The 9,302-nt window shown below is 36.3% G+C and overlaps 1 pseudogene; it reads right to left on the bottom strand.

Annotated features, from left to right (window-relative positions):
• Positions 1-261: 261 nt before the first annotated feature.
• Positions 262-6,165, bottom strand: LOC128040468 (uncharacterized; annotated as a pseudogene).
• Positions 6,166-9,302: the final 3,137 nt, after the last annotated feature.

Here is a 9,302-nt window from a genome sequence, read left to right as displayed (position 1 = left end):
AGATCTGGGCGACGCGGTTGAGCTCTAAACATTGAAGACTCGATATCAGTTTCAGCTTCTGGTTCCATTGGTTCCACCTTATCAGGGACTTCAGTCGATTGCACTGGCTCGATCTCTGTGGGATCTTCTTCTTCTTCTTTTTTGGGATCCTCACTTTCTTCAACTCGTTGCTATAGAACAGAGTCTCCAACTATTCGATAGAAGTCCCAATCTATGATTGTGCCCTAGCTATAGCCTGTCTTCTTTACGTTTACAAGAATTTTAGCTTTCAAGCACAGAATTGTTATCCTAAAAGGAAAGTAAGTAGGGCCAAAACGTGAACATCTAACGGCACAATTCCGCATTTCCCTCAGGATGACTTTCCCCACATCAATGGTCTTCCCAGTTAGAATCGAGTATAATAAGACCTTTCGCTCTAATGAGATTGTAGTCCCATGTGAGCTAGGCATAAGGCTGAATCGGATGAAGTAGAACCATACCTTTGCGAGTGGTGTCAAATATTCTCTTCAACAAGTGTGGATTCCTTGCTTTGACACAGTCCACGTAGAACTTAGAACTGTAAGTTCCTCGAAAATTTCTTGCAAATTTTCAGGCTCTATATTACTCATCAATGAGGAATATTCGTCATTTTCGAAATCAGGCAATTCAAAGAACTCATTAACAGTGTTTGAAGTTACTGGTACCTTGATTCTACGAACTGGAACTTCCAACAACTCACTTGAGGTTAAATTTGCATAGAATTCGCGCACTAACTCCTCATCCACATTAGGTCTCTTCTCACAAAACAACTCCCAATTGAGAGTTTCAACAACCTAAAGAATACGTGCCATAAAACCAATATAGTTTCTTTCTTTCAATGTGAAACCTTTCTCTGGATGCATCTGTTGATTCTTGAAGATACTCTCGTATCTTGCTTTAGCTTCTTCATAGTGGAACTTATTTTGAGATTCGTCAATTTGGGCAGATGCCCGAGTTCTCATGCGAGGCATGATTAACCTGATCATAAGATGGTAATAATTATTTTCTCAAAAATTTAATTAATATAAAATATTAATAATTCAATCATTTGAAAAATTAGATAATAAAATTAAAATTTAGAAGAAAATTTTGTCTTACCACACCTGCTTTTGTAAAAATTAAGAGCTCTTAAGAAAAATAATTTTGAATCAAAAGATGGCAAATTAAAAAAAGTTGAGGGGCTTTTAGCTAAGGATGGGTGAAAGGGTGATGTGCCGCTCGGGTATACAAGGCAGCAATGCGCATCAGGGGATGGATGTGAGTAGCGTGCGGATCGTTGAGCAGGCCTAGTGTGGGCGCACGCGGGTGCTGCTGAACGATCAACTGGGTGATGTTGTGGCTAGGGAATTGTTAGGAGGTTTCAGCACTTAAGGGTTTTGGTGTTTTTGGAGGGAATGGTGTATGAATGAAAAAAATAAGAATAGATGGGTGGAATTTCTAATGAAAGGAGTAGGAGCTAGAGTAGAATTCTTAAAAATTCTAAGTTATATTTCTACTCAAAGTAAATAACAATTAATAATTAATATAATGCATATTAAATTATTATTTGCTATTAATTTATTAAGATAAAGACTTACCGAATAAAATATGATTAAATTAAAACTAATCCTAACTCTAAATAAAGTGATAATAATTAATATATATATTATAATGGATATAATTATATATTAATAATTATCATATTTTTCTTTTTTATTAAACTAAAACATTAATTCTAGATGCTTTTTGAAAATATTTACAAAAAAAGCATCTAATTTTAATATTTACAATAAGAGCAACCAAATTTTTAAAAATAATTCAATTAAGTTCCTAGACTTAATGAAAATTCAAATTTGAGTTGCAACATAAAACTTGGATCAAAATTGACCCTTTTATTTGAAAAACTAAAAATTTATTTTGTCATTTAGGGAATAATTTCTTGGGAAATTATGTTAAAATCAATTCCCAAGAAAGATTGGAGAGGTCACAAGCGGTCCCTCTTAAGTTCCAATCTCCTAGACAAAATTTATTTAAACATACTAATCCCGAAAATATACCCTAAATCATTTATTCAAACAGAAGAACAAGAAAAATTAAATATCTAATAAAAATGAACGAGATTTGATTCTTTTCAATTTTTTCTCCCCAGTAATGTTTCAAGCGTTGAGCATTAACTTGAAAATTACCTCCCTTATCTTAAAGTTAAACAACTCCGTATGGATAGACTCGATGAATCATAAATAGACCGGACCAACGTGATTTTAACTTACCTGGAAAGAACCTTAATCTAGAATTGAATAATAAGACTTGCTGACCTACTTTAAATTCTCGAACTCGAATGTGCTTGTCATGCCATTTCTTGAGTCTCTCCTTAAGTAATTTGGCATTCTCGTATGAAAACATTTGAAATTCTTCTAACTCATTAAGTTGAAGCATTCGTTTCTCTTTGGCACTTTTAATATCCAAGTTGAGTCGTTGGAGTGCCCAGTAAGCTTTGTGTTCTAACTCCAAGGGTAGGTGGCAGGTTTTCCCAAAGACTAACCTATAGGGTGACATCCCTAAAGGAGTCTTGTATGTTGTCCTGTAAGCTCATAAAGCATCATCCAGTCTTTTAGACCAATCTCATCGATTCGGGCAAAATACATTCTCAAGTATGTCTTTGATCTCCTTGTTTGCCAGTTTAGTTTACCCATTCATCTGCGGATGGTAAGATGTAGCGACCTTGTGTTTCACTCCATGTTTATCTAATAACCATTTCAACCACTTGTTCACAAAATGGGACCCTTCATCACTGATGATGGCTCTTGGGGTTCCAAACCTTATGAACACATGTTTCTACAAAAACTTTACTACAACCTTAGCATCGTTTGTCGGATATGCCTCTGCCTCAACCCACTTAGACACATAGTCTACTGCTACTAATATGTACTTGTGACCAAAAGACAGAGGGAAAGGACCGAGAAAGTCAATACCCCAAACATCGAATAATTCTACCTCAATGATGTTTGTTCGAGGCATCTCATTTCTGTTGGTGACATTTCCGACCCTTTGACATTGATTACAACTCTTTACTTAAGCATATGCATCTTTGAATAGTGTTGGCCAAAAGAATCTGACTTGCAATACCTTGGCTGCAGTACGTGTACCTCTGAAGTGTCCCCCACTTGGAGCTGAGTGACAATGGTATAAAATCTTATGTAATTCATCTTCTGCCATGCATCTCCTGATCATTTGATCTACACACTTTTTAAACAAATATGGTTCTTCCCAAAAATAGTACTTCACATCGTGAAGAAACTTTTTCTTTTGATGATACGCCTTATCGATCGACATCAAACCACAAGCTAAAAAGTTATCAATATCAGCAAACCAAGGGGTATTATGGAGATGATTTACCTTCAGTATGTGTTCTTCTAGAAACGTCTCTCGAATTGGTATAAGAGGAGAGTTCCCTTCTTGCGGCTCTAATCTGGACAAGTGGTCTGCTACTTGGTTTTCCACTCCCTTTTGATCTTGAATTTCTAAATCAAACTCTTGAACTAGAAGTACCCATTGGATCAGTCTCGGCTTAGCGTCTTTCTTGGGAAGTAAATACTTAATTATCGAGTGGTTCGTATAAACAGTCACTTTGGCACCTACAAGATAAGATCGAAACTTTTTAAAACCAAACACAATAGCAAGTAACTCTTTTTCTGTTACCATGTAATTCAATTAAGCTTCTGTCAGAGTCCGACTTGCATGGTAGATGGGATGAAAAACTTTTTTCCTTTACTGACCCATGATAGCTCCAATCACAAAGTCACTTGCATCACACATCAATTCAAATGGCAATCCCAGTCTGATGTGACTATTATGGGTACTGAGACTAACCGACTCTTTAAATCATTGAAAGCTCTTAAACACTACTCATCAAATTTAAACGTCGTTTCCTTCTCCAATAATTTGCATAAGGGTTTAGCAACTTTGGAGAAGTCTTTGATGAATCTTCGATAGAAACCGACGTGGCCCAAAAAGCTCCTAACACCCTTTACAGATATTGGAGGTGGGAGTTTCTCAATAACATCTACCTTTGCTTTATCTACCTCGATTCCATGTCTTGTTATCCACTGCCCTAGAACAATACCTTCTTGTACCATGAAATGGCATTTTTCCCAGTTAAGTACAAGGTTTGTTTCTTCGCATCACCTTAGTACCTTGGCTAGATTGGCTAGGCAATATCATATGTATCTCTGAATACTGAAAAATCATCCATAAAAACTTCCAAATATTTCTCAACCATGTCAGTAAAAATAGACATCATACATCTTTGAAATGTAGCAGGTGCATTACATAAACCAAATGGCATGCGCCTAAATGCAGATGTATCGTAAGAATAGGTGAATGTTACCTTGTGCTAATCTTTCGGTGCTACTATAATCTGATTATACCCCGAGTATCCATCGAGAAAACAGTAATAGTCTCGCCCTGCGGTCTATCCAGTTGCTGGTCCAAAAATGGCAAAGGAAAGTGATCTTTCCTAGTTGCCTTGTTCAGCTTCCAGTAATCGATGCAAATTCTCCATCCTGTACCATTCTAGTCGGTATTAACTCATTATTCTCATTTTCAATAACTGTGATACCTCCTTTCTTTGGCACGCACTGGACCGAACTCACCCATGACCTATCTGAGATGGGGTAAATGATACTCGCATCTAACCACTTGATGATTTCTTTCTTGACTACGTCCTTCATGATGGGGTTCAGTCTTCGTTTTCCATCAATCGTCCCTTTTTTGCCATCTTTTAAGATAATCTTGTGCATGCATACAGATGGACTAATTTTACGAATATCAACTATGGTCCATTCGATAGCCTTCTTGAACTGTTTCAACACCAGGATGAGTTTCTCTTCTTGCTCGGTAGTTAATCCTGCTAAAATAATCACAGGCAGAGTAGAAGAGTTACCTAAATAAACATATTTCAAATATGAGGGAAGTACATTCAGTTTTAATTTAGGTGGCTCCTCGATTGACGCTTTTGGTTGGGCATAATCCATTTTCTCTAACTCCAAAGATTCAAAGTGGGATTGCAGATTAAATCCCCTTTGATTAGCTTCTAACAAAGCTAAGTATTCATCCTCCTCTTCATAATTCGGAGGATCTGATGTCAAAATTTGTTCCAATAGGTCCTCAATATAATTGAGTTCCTTCTCCACGATTAAATCCTCTAAATCAGACACTGCAGAATAATCATCAATTGTGTCAGGAAATCACATAGATTTAAAAACATTAAATGTTACCTGATCATCCTAAACACGCATAGTAAGCTCGCCCTTTACACATCAATAAGAGTCCTTCTGATTGCTAAGAATGGTCTTACTAGGACGATTGGCACCTTTTTGTCTAATTCAAAGATTAGAATCACAAAGTTAGCAGGAAAGATAAATTTGTCTACACGTACCAATACGTCCTCGATTTTTCCTTCTAGATGTGCTAAGGATCGATCTGCTAACTGAAGTGTAACCAGAGTAGGTCTAACTTCACCTATCCCCAACTTTCTAAATATTGACATGGGCATCAAGTTGATACTCGCACCCAAGTCACATAATGCCTTACCACAATATGTTGCTCCAATATTGCAAGGTATGGTAAAACATCCAGGATCCTTCAATTTTGGGGGGTAATTTGTCTTGAAGATATGCACTGCATTCCTTCATTAGGCTACCGTCTAAAATTATCCAAGATTTTGTTTTTAGACAGGATATCCTTTATGAATTTGACGTAGTTCGGCATTTGTTCAAGTGCTTCAACCAACGAGATGTTGATATGAAGTTGCTTGAATACGTCTAGGAACTTCTTGAATTGAATTTCCTGTTTCTGCTTCTGAAGTTTTTAAGGGTAGGGTGGTGGAGTTTTCTTTACTGAAACTGGTTGATTCATTTTATGTGGCAATTCTGCATCTAACGGAGTTATTAGTTGATCAAAATTAGCTGGTTCAGAAGTTACCTTATCGGATTTCGCAGATTCAATTTTTGGTGAAACTGGAATTTCAACACTCGGTTGAACTTCCTCTGAGTCTTGAGCATCAGTTGGCTCCTTTTCAACTTCAACGAAATTGGGCTCTAAAGTCTTTTCGCTCCTTAATGTTAAAGCTTTATAATGCTCCTTCCCTATATTCCTCGAATTCTCCATATCACTAGCTAAAGCACCTTGTGGTCAGTTTCTGAGTTCAGTTGCAAGCTGGCCCACTTGATTCTCCAAATTCCTTAGAGAGGCATCATTTTTTGCCATGTATGCCTTCAATAGATTCTCTAGGCTATTGACGGTTCAGCTTGGGTTGGTTTCTAAGCTTGTTGGGAAAAACTAGGTGGTTGGGTTGATCTACGTTGGACATAATTGTTACTGGTTCCTACCCCTTGGTTACTCCAGGAAAAATTTAGGTGGTTTCGCCATGATGGGTTATAGAAATTGAATTGCAGCTCTTGCCTTCCTCGATTTTGGTTCTAGTTACCCATGTAATACACAAATTCTGGGTTCGATGGACATTCTTCGAACAAATGTCCTTCCCTACAATAAACACAGGCTACATTTTAAAATTGATTCAGTGGTTGTGCTGTAAAACTATTACACCCATTAGTAGTAAGATTTTTTAACATTGAGGATATTTATGATACTTGAGATGCGAGTGAAGTAAGAGTGTCTACTTCATGTATTCCAGCGACTCGTCTTCCTGACAATGCTCAATTGGTTGGCCATTGATAATTGTTGCTGACAATCCTCTCAATGATTTCATAAGCCTCATTATAAGACTTAGAAAGGAGAGCACCATTAGCAGAAGCGTCCACTACCATCCTCGTGTGAGCATTGAGACCATTATAAAATGTCTCAAGTTGTATGCAATGTAAGATTCCGTGATGAGGGCACTTCCGTAATAATTATTTGTACCTTTCCCATGCCACATGCAATGACTCATCATCCATTTGTTCGAAAGCAATGATCTCGTTCCTCAACTTAGCATTCTTGCTAGGCACGAAATACTTCATAAGGAATTTTTCTGCTAACTCTTGCCATGTTGAAATTAAGTTTGGTGGTAATGAGTTCAACCAAGCTCGAGCTCTGTCCCTTAGTGAATATGGGAACAGCTTCAATCGTAATGCATCTTTGGGTACTCTGACTAACTTGAAAGAATCTTTCACCTCTATAAACAGTCTTAAGTGTAAGTGAGGATATTCGGTAGGCATTCCACTGAATTGACCCACTGTCTGAAGCATCTGGAACATGACTGGCTTCAACTCGAACTGTTGTGCCTTAATTGTGGGTCTCTTAAAACCCGAATTAAGCTCATGAAATACTGGCATGGCATACTGTCTCAAAGCTCTATCCCTATCATCAGCAATAAGGATAGAATTTTGCGTAAGGTTTGCTCTGTTTCCTTGATTCGAATTTTTGAAATTCATCTCTTCAGTCCTTCTCTAACTTACTTGTCTTCTTCACTGTCGAAAAGTTCATTCAATCTCAGGGTTTACAGGGAGTAAATCGATGATTCGATCAATACTTATAAACACCAAAAATAATCACAGAAAAATTAACTAAGTTAAATTTTGAACAAAAAATAAACCAAAATGCAAAACTAACAACTTCACAAATAATGGCTTTTTTAAAACACAGTCCTCAGCAACGGCGCCAAAAACTTGGAACGACGAAAATGTGCAAGTGTACACAATCGCAACAAGTAATAAAGTGACAAGTATATGTCGAGTTATCGTTCCCACAGGGACAGTGAAAAGAATTATTTATGAATGCTATTTACAACACTTTGGTGAAGAAAAATACTTTTTTGAAGAGTGTGATTAAAAACTAAGATTTTAAACTAAGTAAACTAAATAAATAAATCTCAAATGCATGATTTCAAAATACGATTTTAATCAAGATGACATAATTGTGCTAGATTAATTACATTTCTTAACTTAGAATTATTAAACCCATGTTTATATTGTTACGAATATGGTCACGGCAACTCGGTAATTTGCTAACTTATGAACATACTCACCTACCAAAATCCATTTATCTCTTGACTATATCCTTATGTCAATTCAACCAATTAAACAAATCTCAATGGTCAAATATGCTATTGCACATACATACTTATTAAATCAAAATAATCTCTTGTACATATCCCTATGTCAATTCAAAAAAAAATAACTCGATTTAATAAGCACATAAAAGACTATGTGAGATAACAAAGTATCCTTACCTTGGAATAGTTTAATCACAATAATATTGCAAGTTATGCAAGGCAAATGTATCGTCAGATACCGTTGCTAATCTAACCCTCAGCTACCTTAGATGATTAAACATGCACTGATTATGTATTGTGTTCATTAATTACAATTTCAGTCCATTTAAATTAATTCATTAGTTACCTGACAATTGTAATGCAAGAATAACTTAGTCATGATTTTACTTAATCAAGCATCTTACCGAGGCATATAATAACATAAACACAATTTCAATAATTTTAACAAACGAAATGTAATCAACCTAACACGAATTAAATTCAAGCTAAATTTATTAAATTAACCATTCCAACAACATAAATATTCATAGATATGTTCAGCATAACAACAACAAAAATTAAAGAGATAGGGAACAAGAATCAAATCCGGTGTTTTTCCGTGGCTTGACTAGTTGCTCCGTTCTTCCTTCTCTATTGTCCTCGTTGACCAAGGCTGATGAATGCCCCTTTCCCAATAGGAGAAATCAGCAAGAGAGTAAGGGAATTTTGGAATGGAAAAAAAGAGAGAAAGTGGAGAGAAGAGAGGAAAGATGTGAATGTTTGAGGTGTGTTTTTCAAATGACTAGCCTAAGGGGGTTTTTATAGCTGAGGAGGGCTACTAAAAATAGCTAAAATGATAAGCCAAAAAGCCTTCCCTTGGCCGGCCACACATGTGGCAAGGTTGATAGTTTCAACTTTGCTAATTTAGGCTTGGGGCAAATCTATAAAGCCACCAATTGTGGAGGGGTTTGAATGCAACTTGAACAAGTCTTCAAGGGCCTCTTTGCAAGCTTAAATAATCTGCTAAGAAGCTGATTTGGGTCAGCTCTTGGGACGATTTTTGGGCTGTCCATTTCTTGGTCGGTTTAGTTCAACTAGACCACTTTTTCATAATTTATTAATAATAATTTATTAACCCAAATTAAATTGGATATAAATTAAAATTAATTATATTATAAATTAATACATATAATTTTGGACCGTCTTAGGCTAAAATTTAGTTTGCCTCGATACTTTAAATTTCTTCTCGGTTTTGCGCTTCTAATAGTGTCTG

This window comes from Gossypium raimondii, chromosome 4 (genome assembly GCF_025698545.1).
Source record: "Gossypium raimondii isolate GPD5lz chromosome 4, ASM2569854v1, whole genome shotgun sequence".
In the NCBI taxonomy this organism is placed as follows: domain Eukaryota; kingdom Viridiplantae; phylum Streptophyta; class Magnoliopsida; order Malvales; family Malvaceae; genus Gossypium; species Gossypium raimondii.
The sequence above is the reverse complement of the archived record's forward strand: the minus strand, read 5'-3'. Positions and strand labels throughout refer to the sequence as shown.